Raw genomic sequence first — 18,344 nt, forward strand, 5'->3', positions numbered from 1 at the left:
TTAAGGAGGCGGCCGGTCCTCCACGAGAAGAATTCTGCCAAACGTTCCACCGGCCTGTGTTTAAGGAGGCGGCCGGTCCTCCCCGTCGTTCCGCCGGCTTGTGTTTAAGGAGGCGGCCGGTCCTCCACTATTCCTTCCTTGGATGGAAAGCATGTAGCACTTTGAAAATTTTCGAGCACTGTGACACTTTGAAAATTTTCGAGAGTTTTTGTACTTAGAAAATTTTTCGCTCTTGCACTTCCAGAGTGCTTTGCGGTAGCTCCTAGGTTCGCTGTCCGAGCATGTGAACACTTTTTGGGGGGGAACACATCGCTAGAGACACCAGCCGCCTGGTTCTCGGGGCCAAAACTTGTGTTCCCCACACTCGTTCTGACTATATTTTGCGATTTGGGGGTAAAGGTAATGAGTACAGTGACTAGGGGGACCAACTCATCGTACTCTGGCGCACCAACAGACCAAAGCTGGTACTGCACTTACCCCTGGTACCCCAACGCCTGGTACCTGACGGGCGAGAGGCTGATTTTTCGCTATTTGCGGCCGACCGAGGGAACCAGACAAAGCGGACACTTTACGGCGCAAGAGCCGTTGGCACTTAGAAATTTTTCGACAAAGTTGGCGCGAGCTCCAGAAGGAGAGGCTGATTTTTCGCTATTTGTGGCCGACCGAGGGAACCAGGCAAAGCGGACACTTTACGGCGCAAGAGCCGTTGGCACTTAGAAATTTTTTGACAAAGTTGGCGCGAGCTCCAGAAGGAGAGGCTGATTTTTCGCTATTTGTGGCCGACCGAGGGAACCAGGCAAAGCGGACACTTTACGGCGCAAGAGCCGTTGGCACTTAGAAATTTTTTGACAAAGTTGGCGCGAGCTCCAGAAGGAGAGGCTGATTTTTCGCTATTTGTGGCCGACCGAGGGAACCAGGCAAAGCGGACACTTTACGGCGCAAGAGCCGTTGGCACTTAGAAAATATTCGCCAAAGTTGGCACGAGCTCCAGAAGGAGAGGCTGATTTTTCGCTATTTGTGGCCGACCGAGGGAACCAGACAAAGCGGACACATTACGGCGCAAGAGCCGTTGGCACTTAGAAAATATTCGCCAAAGTTGGCACGAGCTCCAGAAGGAGAGGCTGATTTTTCGCTATTTGTGGCCGACCGAGGGAACCAGACAAAGCGGACACATTACGGCGCAAGAGCCGTTGGCACTTAGAAAATATTCGCCAAAGTTGGCACGAGCTCCAGAAGGAGAGGCTGATTTTTCGCTATTTGTGGCCGACCGAGGGAACCAGACAAAGCGGACACTTTACGGCGCAAGAGCCGTTGGCACTTGCGCGAGCTCCAGAAGGAGAGGCTGATTTTTCGCTATTTGTGGCCGACCGAGGGAACCAGACAAAGCGGACACTTTACGGCGCAAGAGCCGTTGGCACTTAGAAAATATTCGCCAAAGTTGGCACGAGCTCCAGAAGGAGAGGCTGATTTTTCGCCGTTTGTGGCCGACCGAGGGAACCAGACAAAGCGGACACTTTACGGCGCAAGAGCCGTTGGCACTTAGGCGAGCTCCAGAAGGAGAGGCTGATTTTTCGCTATTTGTGGCCGACCGAGGGAACCAGGCAAAGCGGACACATTACGGCGCAAGAGCCGTTGGCACTTAGAAAATATTCGCCAAAGTTGGCACGAGCTCCAGAAGGAGAGGCTGATTTTTCGCTATTTGTGGCCGACCGAGGGAACCAGGCAAAGCGGACACTTTACGGCGCAAGAGCCGTTGGCACTTAGAAATTTTTTGACAAAGTTGGCGCGAGCTCCAGAAGGAGAGGCTGGTTTTTCGCTATTTGTGGCCGACCGAGGGAACCAGGCAAAGCGGACACATTACGGCGCAAGAGCCGTTGGCACTTAGGCGAGCTCCAGAAGGAGAGGCTGATTTTTCGCCGTTTGTGGCCGACCGAGGGAACCAGGCAAAGCGGACACATTACGGCGCAAGAGCCGTTGGCACTTAGGCGAGCTCCAGAAGGAGAGGCTGGTTTTTCGCTATTTGTGGCCGACCGAGGGAACCAGGCAAAGCGGACACATTACGGCGCAAGAGCCGTTGGCACTTAGGCGAGCTCCAGAAGGAGAGGCTGGTTTTTCGCTATTTGTGGCCGACCGAGGGAACCAGGCAAAGCGGACACATTACGGCGCAAGAGCCGTTGGCACTTAGGCGAGCTCCAGAAGGAGAGGCTGATTTTTCGCTATTTGTGGCCGACCGAGGGAACCAGGCAAAGCGGACACTTTACGGCGCAAGAGCCGTTGGCACTTAGAAATTTTTTGACAAAGTTGGCGCGAGCTCCAGAAGGAGAGGCTGGTTTTTCGCTATTTGTGGCCGACCGAGGGAACCAGGCAAAGCGGACACATTACGGCGCAAGAGCCGTTGGCACTTAGGCGAGCTCCAGAAGGAGAGGCTGATTTTTCGCCGTTTGTGGCCGACCGAGGGAACCAGGCAAAGCGGACACATTACGGCGCAAGAGCCGTTGGCACTTAGGCGAGCTCCAGAAGGAGAGGCTGGTTTTTTCGCTATTTGTGGCCGACCGAGGGAACCAGGCAAAGCGGACACATTACGGCGCAAGAGCCGTTGGCACTTAGGCGAGCTCCAGAAGGAGAGGCTGATTTTTCGCCGTTTGTGGCCGACCGAGGGAACCAGGCAAAGCGGACACATTACGGCGCAAGAGCCGTTGGCACTTAGGCGAGCTCCAGAAGGAGAGGCTGGTTTTTCGCTATTTGTGGCCGACCGAGGGAACCAGGCAAAGCGGACACATTACGGCGCAAGAGCCGTTGGCACTTGGGCGAGCTCCAGAAGGAGAGGCTGATTTTTCGCCGTTTGTGGCCGACCGAGGGAACCAGGCAAAGCGGACACATTACGGCGCAAGAGCCGTTGGCACTTAGGCGAGCTCCAGAAGGAGAGGCTGGTTTTTCGCTATTTGTGGCCGACCGAGGGAACCAGGCAAAGCGGACACATTACGGCGCAAGAGCCGTTGGCACTTAGGCGAGCTCCAGAAGGAGAGGCTGATTTTTCGCCGTTTGTGGCCGACCGAGGGAACCAGGCAAAGCGGACACATTACGGCGCAAGAGCCGTTGGCACTTAGGCGAGCTCCAGAAGGAGAGGCTGGTTTTTCGCTATTTGTGGCCGACCGAGGGAACCAGGCAAAGCGGACACATTACGGCGCAAGAGCCGTTGGCACTTAGGCGAGCTCCAGAAGGAGAGGCTGATTTTTCGCCGTTTGTGGCCGACCGAGGGAACCAGGCAAAGCGGACACATTACGGCGCAAGAGCCGTTGGCACTTAGGCGAGCTCCAGAAGGAGAGGCTGGTTTTTCGCTATTTGTGGCCGACCGAGGGAACCAGGCAAAGCGGACACATTACGGCGCAAGAGCCGTTGGCACTTAGGCGAGCTCCAGAAGGAGAGGCTGATTTTTCGCCGTTTGTGGCCGACCGAGGGAACCAGGCAAAGCGGACACATTACGGCGCAAGAGCCGTTGGCACTTAGGCGAGCTCCAGAAGGAGAGGCTGGTTTTTCGCTATTTGTGGCCGACCGAGGGAACCAGGCAAAGCGGACACATTACGGCGCAAGAGCCGTTGGCACTTAGGCGAGCTCCAGAAGGAGAGGCTGGTTTTTCGCTATTTGTGGCCGACCGAGGGAACCAGGCAAAGCGGACACATTACGGCGCAAGAGCCGTTGGCACTTAGAAAATATTCGCCAAAGTTGGCACGAGCTCCAGAAGGAGAGGCTGATTTTTCGCTATTTGTGGCCGACCGAGGGAACCAGGCAAAGCGGACACATTACGGCGCAAGAGCCGTTGGCACTTAGGCGAGCTCCAGAAGGAGAGGCTGGTTTTTCGCCGTTTGTGGCCGACCGAGGGAACCAGGCAAAGCGGACACATTACGGCGCAAGAGCCGTTGGCACTTAGGCGAGCTCCAGAAGGAGAGGCTGGTTTTTCGCTATTTGTGGCCGACCGAGGGAACCAGGCAAAGCGGACACATTACGGCGCAAGAGCCGTTGGCACTTAGGCGAGCTCCAGAAGGAGAGGCTGGTTTTTCGCTATTTGTGGCCGACCGAGGGAACCAGGCAAAGCGGACACATTACGGCGCAAGAGCCGTTGGCACTTAGGCGAGCTCCAGAAGGAGAGGCTGATTTTTCGCCGTTCGTGGCCGACCGAGGGAACCAGGCAAAGCGGACACATTACGGCGCAAGAGCCGTTGGCACTTAGAAAATATTCGCCAAAGTTGGCACGAGCTCCAGAATGAGAGGCTGATTTTTCGCCGTTTGTGGCCGACCGAGGGAACCAGACAAAGCGGACACATTACGGCGCAAGAGCCGTTGGCACTTAGGCGAGCTCCAGAAGGAGAGGCTGATTTTTTCGCTATTTGTGGCCGACCGAGGGAACCAGGCAAAGCGGACACATTACGGCGCAAGAGCCGTTGGCACTTAGAAAATATTCGCCAAAGTTGGCACGAGCTCCAGAATGAGAGGCTGATTTTTCGCCGTTTGTGGCCGACCGAGGGAACCAGACAAAGCGGACACATTACGGCGCAAGAGCCGTTGGCACTTAGGCGAGCTCCAGAAGGAGAGGCTGATTTTTTCGCTATTTGTGGCCGACCGAGGGAACCAGGCAAAGCGGACACATTACGGCGCAAGAGCCGTTGGCACTTAGAAAATATTCGCCAAAGTTGGCACGAGCTCCAGAATGAGAGGCTGATTTTTCGCCGTTTGTGGCCGACCGAGGGAACCAGGCAAAGCGGACACATTACGGCGCAAGAGCCGTTGGCACTTAGGCGAGCTCCAGAAGGAGAGGCTGATTTTTTCGCTATTTGTGGCCGACCGAGGGAACCAGGCAAAGCGGACACATTACGGCGCAAGAGCCGTTGGCACTTAGAAAATATTCGCCAAAGTTGGCACGAGCTCCAGAATGAGAGGCTGATTTTTCGCCGTTTGTGGCCGACCGAGGGAACCAGACAAAGCGGACACATTACGGCGCAAGAGCCGTTGGCACTTAGGCGAGCTCCAGAAGGAGAGGCTGATTTTTCGCTATTTGTGGCCGACCGAGGGAACCAGGCAAAGCGGACACTTTACGGCGCAAGAGCCGTTGGCACTTAGAAATTTTTTGACAAAGTTGGCGCGAGCTCCAGAAGGAGAGGCTGATTTTTCGCTATTTGTGGCCGACCGAGGGAACCAGGCAAAGCGGACACTTTACGGCGCAAGAGCCGTTGGCACTTAGAAAATATTCGCCAAAGTTGGCACGAGCTCCAGAAGGAGAGGCTGATTTTTCGCTATTTGTGGCCGACCGAGGGAACCAGACAAAGCGGACACATTACGGCGCAAGAGCCGTTGGCACTTAGAAAATATTCGCCAAAGTTGGCACGAGCTCCAGAAGGAGAGGCTGATTTTTCGCTATTTGTGGCCGACCGAGGGAACCAGACAAAGCGGACACTTTACGGCGCAAGAGCCGTTGGCACTTGCGCGAGCTCCAGAAGGAGAGGCTGATTTTTCGCTATTTGTGGCCGACCGAGGGAACCAGACAAAGCGGACACTTTACGGCGCAAGAGCCGTTGGCACTTAGAAAATATTCGCCAAAGTTGGCACGAGCTCCAGAAGGAGAGGCTGATTTTTCGCCGTTTGTGGCCGACCGAGGGAACCAGACAAAGCGGACACATTACGGCGCAAGAGCCGTTGGCACTTAGGCGAGCTCCAGAAGGAGAGGCTGATTTTTTGCTATTTGTGGCCGACCGAGGGAACCAGGCAAAGCGGACACATTACGGCGCAAGAGCCGTTGGCACTTAGAAAATATTCGCCAAAGTTGGCACGAGCTCCAGAAGGAGAGGCTGATTTTTCGCTATTTGTGGCCGACCGAGGGAACCAGGCAAAGCGGACACTTTACGGCGCAAGAGCCGTTGGCACTTAGAAATTTTTTGACAAAGTTGGCGCGAGCTCCAGAAGGAGAGGCTGGTTTTTCGCTATTTGTGGCCGACCGAGGGAACCAGGCAAAGCGGACACATTACGGCGCAAGAGCCGTTGGCACTTAGGCGAGCTCCAGAAGGAGAGGCTGATTTTTCGCTATTTGTGGCCGACCGAGGGAACCAGGCAAAGCGGACACATTACGGCGCAAGAGCCGTTGGCACTTAGGCGAGCTCCAGAAGGAGAGGCTGGTTTTTCGCTATTTGTGGCCGACCGAGGGAACCAGGCAAAGCGGACACATTACGGCGCAAGAGCCGTTGGCACTTAGGCGAGCTCCAGAAGGAGAGGCTGATTTTTCGCTATTTGTGGCCGACCGAGGGAACCAGGCAAAGCGGACACTTTACGGCGCAAGAGCCGTTGGCACTTAGAAATTTTTTGACAAAGTTGGCGCGAGCTCCAGAAGGAGAGGCTGGTTTTTCGCTATTTGTGGCCGACCGAGGGAACCAGGCAAAGCGGACACATTACGGCGCAAGAGCCGTTGGCACTTAGGCGAGCTCCAGAAGGAGAGGCTGATTTTTCGCTATTTGTGGCCGACCGAGGGAACCAGGCAAAGCGGACACATTACGGCGCAAGAGCCGTTGGCACTTAGGCGAGCTCCAGAAGGAGAGGCTGGTTTTTCGCTATTTGTGGCCGACCGAGGGAACCAGGCAAAGCGGACACATTACGGCGCAAGAGCCGTTGGCACTTAGGCGAGCTCCAGAAGGAGAGGCTGATTTTTCGCTATTTGTGGCCGACCGAGGGAACCAGGCAAAGCGGACACTTTACGGCGCAAGAGCCGTTGGCACTTAGAAATTTTTTGACAAAGTTGGCGCGAGCTCCAGAAGGAGAGGCTGGTTTTTCGCTATTTGTGGCCGACCGAGGGAACCAGGCAAAGCGGACACATTACGGCGCAAGAGCCGTTGGCACTTAGGCGAGCTCCAGAAGGAGAGGCTGATTTTTCGCCGTTTGTGGCCGACCGAGGGAACCAGGCAAAGCGGACACATTACGGCGCAAGAGCCGTTGGCACTTAGGCGAGCTCCAGAAGGAGAGGCTGGTTTTTCGCTATTTGTGGCCGACCGAGGGAACCAGGCAAAGCGGACACATTACGGCGCAAGAGCCGTTGGCACTTAGGCGAGCTCCAGAAGGAGAGGCTGATTTTTCGCCGTTTGTGGCCGACCGAGGGAACCAGGCAAAGCGGACACATTACGGCGCAAGAGCCGTTGGCACTTAGGCGAGCTCCAGAAGGAGAGGCTGGTTTTTCGCTATTTGTGGCCGACCGAGGGAACCAGGCAAAGCGGACACATTACGGCGCAAGAGCCGTTGGCACTTAGGCGAGCTCCAGAAGGAGAGGCTGATTTTTCGCCGTTTGTGGCCGACCGAGGGAACCAGGCAAAGCGGACACATTACGGCGCAAGAGCCGTTGGCACTTAGGCGAGCTCCAGAAGGAGAGGCTGGTTTTTCGCTATTTGTGGCCGACCGAGGGAACCAGGCAAAGCGGACACATTACGGCGCAAGAGCCGTTGGCACTTAGGCGAGCTCCAGAAGGAGAGGCTGATTTTTCGCCGTTTGTGGCCGACCGAGGGAACCAGGCAAAGCGGACACATTACGGCGCAAGAGCCGTTGGCACTTAGGCGAGCTCCAGAAGGAGAGGCTGGTTTTTCGCTATTTGTGGCCGACCGAGGGAACCAGGCAAAGCGGACACATTACGGCGCAAGAGCCGTTGGCACTTAGGCGAGCTCCAGAAGGAGAGGCTGGTTTTTCGCCGTTTGTGGCCGACCGAGGGAACCAGGCAAAGCGGACACATTACGGCGCAAGAGCCGTTGGCACTTAGGCGAGCTCCAGAAGGAGAGGCTGGTTTTTCGCTATTTGTGGCCGACCGAGGGAACCAGGCAAAGCGGACACATTACGGCGCAAGAGCCGTTGGCACTTAGGCGAGCTCCAGAAGGAGAGGCTGGTTTTTCGCTATTTGTGGCCGACCGAGGGAACCAGGCAAAGCGGACACATTACGGCGCAAGAGCCGTTGGCACTTAGGCGAGCTCCAGAAGGAGAGGCTGATTTTTCGCCGTTCGTGGCCGACCGAGGGAACCAGGCAAAGCGGACACATTACGGCGCAAGAGCCGTTGGCACTTAGAAAATATTCGCCAAAGTTGGCACGAGCTCCAGAATGAGAGGCTGATTTTTCGCCGTTTGTGGCCGACCGAGGGAACCAGGCAAAGCGGACACATTACGGCGCAAGAGCCGTTGGCACTTAGGCGAGCTCCAGAAGGAGAGGCTGATTTTTTCGCTATTTGTGGCCGACCGAGGGAACCAGGCAAAGCGGACACATTACGGCGCAAGAGCCGTTGGCACTTAGAAAATATTCGCCAAAGTTGGCACGAGCTCCAGAATGAGAGGCTGATTTTTCGCCGTTTGTGGCCGACCGAGGGAACCAGACAAAGCGGACACATTACGGCGCAAGAGCCGTTGGCACTTAGGCGAGCTCCAGAAGGAGAGGCTGATTTTTTCGCTATTTGTGGCCGACCGAGGGAACCAGGCAAAGCGGACACATTACGGCGCAAGAGCCGTTGGCACTTAGAAAATATTCGCCAAAGTTGGCACGAGCTCCAGAATGAGAGGCTGATTTTTCGCCGTTTGTGGCCGACCGAGGGAACCAGGCAAAGCGGACACATTACGGCGCAAGAGCCGTTGGCACTTAGGCGAGCTCCAGAAGGAGAGGCTGATTTTTTCGCTATTTGTGGCCGACCGAGGGAACCAGGCAAAGCGGACACATTACGGCGCAAGAGCCGTTGGCACTTAGGCGAGCTCCAGAAGGAGAGGCTGATTTTTTCGCTATTTGTGGCCGACCGAGGGAACCAGGCAAAGCGGACACATTACGGCGCAAGAGCCGTTGGCACTTAGAAAATATTCGCCAAAGTTGGCACGAGCTCCAGAATGAGAGGCTGATTTTTCGCCGTTTGTGGCCGACCGAGGGAACCAGACAAAGCGGACACATTACGGCGCAAGAGCCGTTGGCACTTAGGCGAGCTCCAGAAGGAGAGGCTGATTTTTTCGCTATTTGTGGCCGACCGAGGGAACCAGGCAAAGCGGACACATTACGGCGCAAGAGCCGTTGGCACTTAGAAAATATTCGCCAAAGTTGGCACGAGCTCCAGAATGAGAGGCTGATTTTTCGCCGTTTGTGGCCGACCGAGGGAACCAGGCAAAGCGGACACATTACGGCGCAAGAGCCGTTGGCACTTAGGCGAGCTCCAGAAGGAGAGGCTGATTTTTTCGCTATTTGTGGCCGACCGAGGGAACCAGGCAAAGCGGACACATTACGGCGCAAGAGCCGTTGGCACTTAGGCGAGCTCCAGAAGGAGAGGCTGATTTTTTCGCTATTTGTGGCCGACCGAGGGAACCAGGCAAAGCGGACACATTACGGCGCAAGAGCCGTTGGCACTTAGAAAATATTCGCCAAAGTTGGCACGAGCTCCAGAATGAGAGGCTGATTTTTCGCCGTTTGTGGCCGACCGAGGGAACCAGACAAAGCGGACACATTACGGCGCAAGAGCCGTTGGCACTTAGGCGAGCTCCAGAAGGAGAGGCTGGTTTTTCGCTATTTGTGGCCGACCGAGGGAACCAGGCAAAGCGGACACATTACGGCGCAAGAGCCGTTGGCACTTGGGCGAGCTCCAGAAGGAGAGGCTGATTTTTCGCCGTTTGTGGCCGACCGAGGGAACCAGGCAAAGCGGACACATTACGGCGCAAGAGCCGTTGGCACTTAGGCGAGCTCCAGAAGGAGAGGCTGGTTTTTCGCTATTTGTGGCCGACCGAGGGAACCAGGCAAAGCGGACACATTACGGCGCAAGAGCCGTTGGCACTTAGGCGAGCTCCAGAAGGAGAGGCTGATTTTTCGCCGTTTGTGGCCGACCGAGGGAACCAGGCAAAGCGGACACATTACGGCGCAAGAGCCGTTGGCACTTAGGCGAGCTCCAGAAGGAGAGGCTGGTTTTTCGCTATTTGTGGCCGACCGAGGGAACCAGGCAAAGCGGACACATTACGGCGCAAGAGCCGTTGGCACTTAGGCGAGCTCCAGAAGGAGAGGCTGATTTTTCGCCGTTTGTGGCCGACCGAGGGAACCAGGCAAAGCGGACACATTACGGCGCAAGAGCCGTTGGCACTTAGGCGAGCTCCAGAAGGAGAGGCTGGTTTTTCGCTATTTGTGGCCGACCGAGGGAACCAGGCAAAGCGGACACATTACGGCGCAAGAGCCGTTGGCACTTAGGCGAGCTCCAGAAGGAGAGGCTGATTTTTCGCCGTTTGTGGCCGACCGAGGGAACCAGGCAAAGCGGACACATTACGGCGCAAGAGCCGTTGGCACTTAGGCGAGCTCCAGAAGGAGAGGCTGGTTTTTCGCTATTTGTGGCCGACCGAGGGAACCAGGCAAAGCGGACACATTACGGCGCAAGAGCCGTTGGCACTTAGGCGAGCTCCAGAAGGAGAGGCTGGTTTTTCGCTATTTGTGGCCGACCGAGGGAACCAGGCAAAGCGGACACATTACGGCGCAAGAGCCGTTGGCACTTAGAAAATATTCGCCAAAGTTGGCACGAGCTCCAGAAGGAGAGGCTGATTTTTCGCTATTTGTGGCCGACCGAGGGAACCAGGCAAAGCGGACACATTACGGCGCAAGAGCCGTTGGCACTTAGGCGAGCTCCAGAAGGAGAGGCTGGTTTTTCGCCGTTTGTGGCCGACCGAGGGAACCAGGCAAAGCGGACACATTACGGCGCAAGAGCCGTTGGCACTTAGGCGAGCTCCAGAAGGAGAGGCTGGTTTTTCGCTATTTGTGGCCGACCGAGGGAACCAGGCAAAGCGGACACATTACGGCGCAAGAGCCGTTGGCACTTAGGCGAGCTCCAGAAGGAGAGGCTGGTTTTTCGCTATTTGTGGCCGACCGAGGGAACCAGGCAAAGCGGACACATTACGGCGCAAGAGCCGTTGGCACTTAGGCGAGCTCCAGAAGGAGAGGCTGATTTTTCGCCGTTCGTGGCCGACCGAGGGAACCAGGCAAAGCGGACACATTACGGCGCAAGAGCCGTTGGCACTTAGAAAATATTCGCCAAAGTTGGCACGAGCTCCAGAATGAGAGGCTGATTTTTCGCCGTTTGTGGCCGACCGAGGGAACCAGACAAAGCGGACACATTACGGCGCAAGAGCCGTTGGCACTTAGGCGAGCTCCAGAAGGAGAGGCTGATTTTTTCGCTATTTGTGGCCGACCGAGGGAACCAGGCAAAGCGGACACATTACGGCGCAAGAGCCGTTGGCACTTAGAAAATATTCGCCAAAGTTGGCACGAGCTCCAGAATGAGAGGCTGATTTTTCGCCGTTTGTGGCCGACCGAGGGAACCAGACAAAGCGGACACATTACGGCGCAAGAGCCGTTGGCACTTAGGCGAGCTCCAGAAGGAGAGGCTGATTTTTTCGCTATTTGTGGCCGACCGAGGGAACCAGGCAAAGCGGACACATTACGGCGCAAGAGCCGTTGGCACTTAGAAAATATTCGCCAAAGTTGGCACGAGCTCCAGAATGAGAGGCTGATTTTTCGCCGTTTGTGGCCGACCGAGGGAACCAGGCAAAGCGGACACATTACGGCGCAAGAGCCGTTGGCACTTAGGCGAGCTCCAGAAGGAGAGGCTGATTTTTTCGCTATTTGTGGCCGACCGAGGGAACCAGGCAAAGCGGACACATTACGGCGCAAGAGCCGTTGGCACTTAGAAAATATTCGCCAAAGTTGGCACGAGCTCCAGAATGAGAGGCTGATTTTTCGCCGTTTGTGGCCGACCGAGGGAACCAGACAAAGCGGACACATTACGGCGCAAGAGCCGTTGGCACTTAGGCGAGCTCCAGAAGGAGAGGCTGATTTTTCGCTATTTGTGGCCGACCGAGGGAACCAGGCAAAGCGGACACTTTACGGCGCAAGAGCCGTTGGCACTTAGAAATTTTTTGACAAAGTTGGCGCGAGCTCCAGAAGGAGAGGCTGATTTTTCGCTATTTGTGGCCGACCGAGGGAACCAGGCAAAGCGGACACTTTACGGCGCAAGAGCCGTTGGCACTTAGAAAATATTCGCCAAAGTTGGCACGAGCTCCAGAAGGAGAGGCTGATTTTTCGCTATTTGTGGCCGACCGAGGGAACCAGACAAAGCGGACACATTACGGCGCAAGAGCCGTTGGCACTTAGAAAATATTCGCCAAAGTTGGCACGAGCTCCAGAAGGAGAGGCTGATTTTTCGCTATTTGTGGCCGACCGAGGGAACCAGACAAAGCGGACACTTTACGGCGCAAGAGCCGTTGGCACTTGCGCGAGCTCCAGAAGGAGAGGCTGATTTTTCGCTATTTGTGGCCGACCGAGGGAACCAGACAAAGCGGACACTTTACGGCGCAAGAGCCGTTGGCACTTAGAAAATATTCGCCAAAGTTGGCACGAGCTCCAGAAGGAGAGGCTGATTTTTCGCCGTTTGTGGCCGACCGAGGGAACCAGACAAAGCGGACACATTACGGCGCAAGAGCCGTTGGCACTTAGGCGAGCTCCAGAAGGAGAGGCTGATTTTTTGCTATTTGTGGCCGACCGAGGGAACCAGGCAAAGCGGACACATTACGGCGCAAGAGCCGTTGGCACTTAGAAAATATTCGCCAAAGTTGGCACGAGCTCCAGAAGGAGAGGCTGATTTTTCGCTATTTGTGGCCGACCGAGGGAACCAGGCAAAGCGGACACTTTACGGCGCAAGAGCCGTTGGCACTTAGAAATTTTTTGACAAAGTTGGCGCGAGCTCCAGAAGGAGAGGCTGGTTTTTCGCTATTTGTGGCCGACCGAGGGAACCAGGCAAAGCGGACACATTACGGCGCAAGAGCCGTTGGCACTTAGGCGAGCTCCAGAAGGAGAGGCTGATTTTTCGCTATTTGTGGCCGACCGAGGGAACCAGGCAAAGCGGACACATTACGGCGCAAGAGCCGTTGGCACTTAGGCGAGCTCCAGAAGGAGAGGCTGGTTTTTCGCTATTTGTGGCCGACCGAGGGAACCAGGCAAAGCGGACACATTACGGCGCAAGAGCCGTTGGCACTTAGGCGAGCTCCAGAAGGAGAGGCTGATTTTTCGCTATTTGTGGCCGACCGAGGGAACCAGGCAAAGCGGACACTTTACGGCGCAAGAGCCGTTGGCACTTAGAAATTTTTTGACAAAGTTGGCGCGAGCTCCAGAAGGAGAGGCTGGTTTTTCGCTATTTGTGGCCGACCGAGGGAACCAGGCAAAGCGGACACATTACGGCGCAAGAGCCGTTGGCACTTAGGCGAGCTCCAGAAGGAGAGGCTGATTTTTCGCTATTTGTGGCCGACCGAGGGAACCAGGCAAAGCGGACACATTACGGCGCAAGAGCCGTTGGCACTTAGGCGAGCTCCAGAAGGAGAGGCTGGTTTTTCGCTATTTGTGGCCGACCGAGGGAACCAGGCAAAGCGGACACATTACGGCGCAAGAGCCGTTGGCACTTAGGCGAGCTCCAGAAGGAGAGGCTGATTTTTCGCTATTTGTGGCCGACCGAGGGAACCAGGCAAAGCGGACACTTTACGGCGCAAGAGCCGTTGGCACTTAGAAATTTTTTGACAAAGTTGGCGCGAGCTCCAGAAGGAGAGGCTGGTTTTTCGCTATTTGTGGCCGACCGAGGGAACCAGGCAAAGCGGACACATTACGGCGCAAGAGCCGTTGGCACTTAGGCGAGCTCCAGAAGGAGAGGCTGATTTTTCGCCGTTTGTGGCCGACCGAGGGAACCAGGCAAAGCGGACACATTACGGCGCAAGAGCCGTTGGCACTTAGGCGAGCTCCAGAAGGAGAGGCTGGTTTTTCGCTATTTGTGGCCGACCGAGGGAACCAGGCAAAGCGGACACATTACGGCGCAAGAGCCGTTGGCACTTAGGCGAGCTCCAGAAGGAGAGGCTGATTTTTCGCCGTTTGTGGCCGACCGAGGGAACCAGGCAAAGCGGACACATTACGGCGCAAGAGCCGTTGGCACTTAGGCGAGCTCCAGAAGGAGAGGCTGGTTTTTCGCTATTTGTGGCCGACCGAGGGAACCAGGCAAAGCGGACACATTACGGCGCAAGAGCCGTTGGCACTTAGGCGAGCTCCAGAAGGAGAGGCTGATTTTTCGCCGTTTGTGGCCGACCGAGGGAACCAGGCAAAGCGGACACATTACGGCGCAAGAGCCGTTGGCACTTAGGCGAGCTCCAGAAGGAGAGGCTGGTTTTTCGCTATTTGTGGCCGACCGAGGGAACCAGGCAAAGCGGACACATTACGGCGCAAGAGCCGTTGGCACTTAGGCGAGCTCCAGAAGGAGAGGCTGATTTTTCGCCGTTTGTGGCCGACCGAGGGAACCAGGCAAAGCGGACACATTACGGCGCAAGAGCCGTTGGCACTTAGGCGAGCTCCAGAAGGAGAGGCTGGTTTTTCGCTATTTGTGGCCGACCGAGGGAACCAGGCAAAGCGGACACATTACGGCGCAAGAGCCGTTGGCACTTAGGCGAGCTCCAGAAGGAGAGGCTGGTTTTTCGCCGTTTGTGGCCGACCGAGGGAACCAGGCAAAGCGGACACATTACGGCGCAAGAGCCGTTGGCACTTAGGCGAGCTCCAGAAGGAGAGGCTGGTTTTTCGCTATTTGTGGCCGACCGAGGGAACCAGGCAAAGCGGACACATTACGGCGCAAGAGCCGTTGGCACTTAGGCGAGCTCCAGAAGGAGAGGCTGGTTTTTCGCTATTTGTGGCCGACCGAGGGAACCAGGCAAAGCGGACACATTACGGCGCAAGAGCCGTTGGCACTTAGGCGAGCTCCAGAAGGAGAGGCTGATTTTTCGCCGTTCGTGGCCGACCGAGGGAACCAGGCAAAGCGGACACATTACGGCGCAAGAGCCGTTGGCACTTAGAAAATATTCGCCAAAGTTGGCACGAGCTCCAGAATGAGAGGCTGATTTTTCGCCGTTTGTGGCCGACCGAGGGAACCAGGCAAAGCGGACACATTACGGCGCAAGAGCCGTTGGCACTTAGGCGAGCTCCAGAAGGAGAGGCTGATTTTTTCGCTATTTGTGGCCGACCGAGGGAACCAGGCAAAGCGGACACATTACGGCGCAAGAGCCGTTGGCACTTAGAAAATATTCGCCAAAGTTGGCACGAGCTCCAGAATGAGAGGCTGATTTTTCGCCGTTTGTGGCCGACCGAGGGAACCAGACAAAGCGGACACATTACGGCGCAAGAGCCGTTGGCACTTAGGCGAGCTCCAGAAGGAGAGGCTGATTTTTTCGCTATTTGTGGCCGACCGAGGGAACCAGGCAAAGCGGACACATTACGGCGCAAGAGCCGTTGGCACTTAGAAAATATTCGCCAAAGTTGGCACGAGCTCCAGAATGAGAGGCTGATTTTTCGCCGTTTGTGGCCGACCGAGGGAACCAGGCAAAGCGGACACATTACGGCGCAAGAGCCGTTGGCACTTAGGCGAGCTCCAGAAGGAGAGGCTGATTTTTTCGCTATTTGTGGCCGACCGAGGGAACCAGGCAAAGCGGACACATTACGGCGCAAGAGCCGTTGGCACTTAGGCGAGCTCCAGAAGGAGAGGCTGATTTTTTCGCTATTTGTGGCCGACCGAGGGAACCAGGCAAAGCGGACACATTACGGCGCAAGAGCCGTTGGCACTTAGAAAATATTCGCCAAAGTTGGCACGAGCTCCAGAATGAGAGGCTGATTTTTCGCCGTTTGTGGCCGACCGAGGGAACCAGACAAAGCGGACACATTACGGCGCAAGAGCCGTTGGCACTTAGGCGAGCTCCAGAAGGAGAGGCTGATTTTTTCGCTATTTGTGGCCGACCGAGGGAACCAGGCAAAGCGGACACATTACGGCGCAAGAGCCGTTGGCACTTAGAAAATATTCGCCAAAGTTGGCACGAGCTCCAGAATGAGAGGCTGATTTTTCGCCGTTTGTGGCCGACCGAGGGAACCAGGCAAAGCGGACACATTACGGCGCAAGAGCCGTTGGCACTTAGGCGAGCTCCAGAAGGAGAGGCTGATTTTTTCGCTATTTGTGGCCGACCGAGGAACCAGGCAAAGCGGACACATTACGGCGCAAGAGCCGTTGGCACTTAGGCGAGCTCCAGAAGGAGAGGCTGATTTTTTCGCTATTTGTGGCCGACCGAGGGAACCAGGCAAAGCGGACACATTACGGCGCAAGAGCCGTTGGCACTTAGAAAATATTCGCCAAAGTTGGCACGAGCTCCAGAATGAGAGGCTGATTTTTCGCCGTTTGTGGCCGACCGAGGGAACCAGACAAAGCGGACACATTACGGCGCAAGAGCCGTTGGCACTTAGGCGAGCTCCAGAAGGAGAGGCTGATTTTTCGCTATTTGTGGCCGACCGAGGGAACCAGGCAAAGCGGACACTTTACGGCGCAAGAGCCGTTGGCACTTAGAAAATATTCGCCAAAGTTGGCACGAGCTCCAGAAGGAGAGGCTGATTTTTCGCCGTTTGTGGCCGACCGAGGGAACCAGACAAAGCGGACACATTACGGCGCAAGAGCCGTTGGCACTTAGGCGAGCTCCAGAAGGAGAGGCTGATTTTTCGCTATTTGTGGCCGACCGAGGGAACCAGGCAAAGCGGACACTTTACGGCGCAAGAGCCGTTGGCACTTAGAAAATATTCTGAAATTCTCACCGACCTCCGTGGTGGAGAGGCCGAATTTTCGACATTCGTGGCCGACCGGGGAACCGTCGCCACTCGGACAACTTGTGCGGCAGCCCTCGGTGATTTTAGGACCGCTTTTTCACCCTCGCTGTCCGACCGGAGAACCGTCGTAGCTCGGACAGTTCGTGTGCCAGCATCCGCTGGCACTTAGAAAATTTTAAAAAAGAAAAAAATAGTCTTCTGCATATACGTTCTGACTATATTTTGCGATTAGGGGGTAAAGGTAATGAGTACAGTGACTAGGGGGACCAACTCATCGTACTCTGGCGCACCAACACGCCAAGGTTGGTACTGCACTTAGGCTGATTTTTGCGCTATTCGCGGCTCGACCGGGGAACCAGCGCGGAGCGGACACATTACGGCGAATGAGCCGTTGGCACTTAGAAAATTTTTGAGCTTTTTTCGAACTTCCGTGAGGCTGATTTTGCGCTATTCGCGGCCGACCGGGGAACCAGCGCGGAGCGGACACATTACGGCGAATGAGCCGTTGGCACTTAGAAAATTTTTGAGCTTTTTTCGAACTTCCGTGAGGCTGATTTTGCGCTATTCGCGGCCGACCGGGGAACCAGCGCGGAGCGGACACATTACGGCGAATGAGCCGTTGGCACTTAGAAAATTTTTGAGCTTTTTTCGAACTTCCGTGAGGCTGATTTTGCGCTATTCGCGGCCGACCGGGGAACCAGCGCGGAGCGGACACATTACGGCGAATGAGCCGTTGGCACTTAGAAAATTTTTGAGCTTTTTTCGAACTTCCGTGAGGCTGATTTTGCGCTTCCGTGTGGAGCTTTGGGGCCGTTCCGCCTAACTTTTTATGCCCGATTAGGCTTCCAGGGAGGCGGCTAAGCATTATTGACCAATCATGGAGCTTTTTTGGGACTTCCGTGTGGAGCTTTGGGGCCGTTCCGCCTAACTTTTTATGCCCGATTAGGCTTCCAGGGAGGCGGCTAAGCATTATTGACCAATCATGGAGCTTTTTTGGGACTTCCGTGTGGAGCTTTGGAGCCGTTCCGCCTAACTTTTTATGCCCGATTAGGCTTCCAGGGAGGCGGCTAAGCATTATTGACCAATCATGGAGCTTTTTTGGGACTTCCGTGTGGAGCTTTGGGGCCGTTCCGCCTAGCTTTTTATGCCCGATTAGGCTTCCAGGGAGGCGGCTAAGCATTATTGACCAATCATGGAGCTTTTTTGGGACTTCCGTGTGGAGCTTTGGGGCCGTTCCGCCTAGCTTTTTATGCCCGATTAGGCTTCCAGGGAGGCGGCTAAGCATTATTGACCAATCATGGAGCTTTTTTGGGACTTCCGTGTGGAGCTTTGGGGCCGTTCCGCCTAGCTTTTTATGCCCGATTAGGCTTCCAGGGAGGCGGCTAAGCATTATTGACCAATCATGGAGCTTTTTTGGGACTTCCGTGTGGAGCTTTGGGGCCGTTCCGCCTAGCTTTTTATGCCCGATTAGGCTTCCAGGGAGGCGGCTAAGCATTATTGACCAATCATGGAGCTTTTTTGGGACTTCCGTGTGGAGCTTTGGGGCCGTTCCGCCTAGCTTTTTATGCCCGATTAGGCTTCCAGGGAGGCGGCTAAGCATTATTGACCAATCATGGAGCTTTTTTGGGACTTCCAGCCGGTGCTTTGGGGGCCTTCCCCCTCACTT

The sequence above is a fragment of the Syngnathus typhle genome, unplaced genomic scaffold, assembly GCF_033458585.1.
Source record: "Syngnathus typhle isolate RoL2023-S1 ecotype Sweden unplaced genomic scaffold, RoL_Styp_1.0 HiC_scaffold_120, whole genome shotgun sequence".
NCBI classification, from domain to species: domain Eukaryota; kingdom Metazoa; phylum Chordata; class Actinopteri; order Syngnathiformes; family Syngnathidae; genus Syngnathus; species Syngnathus typhle.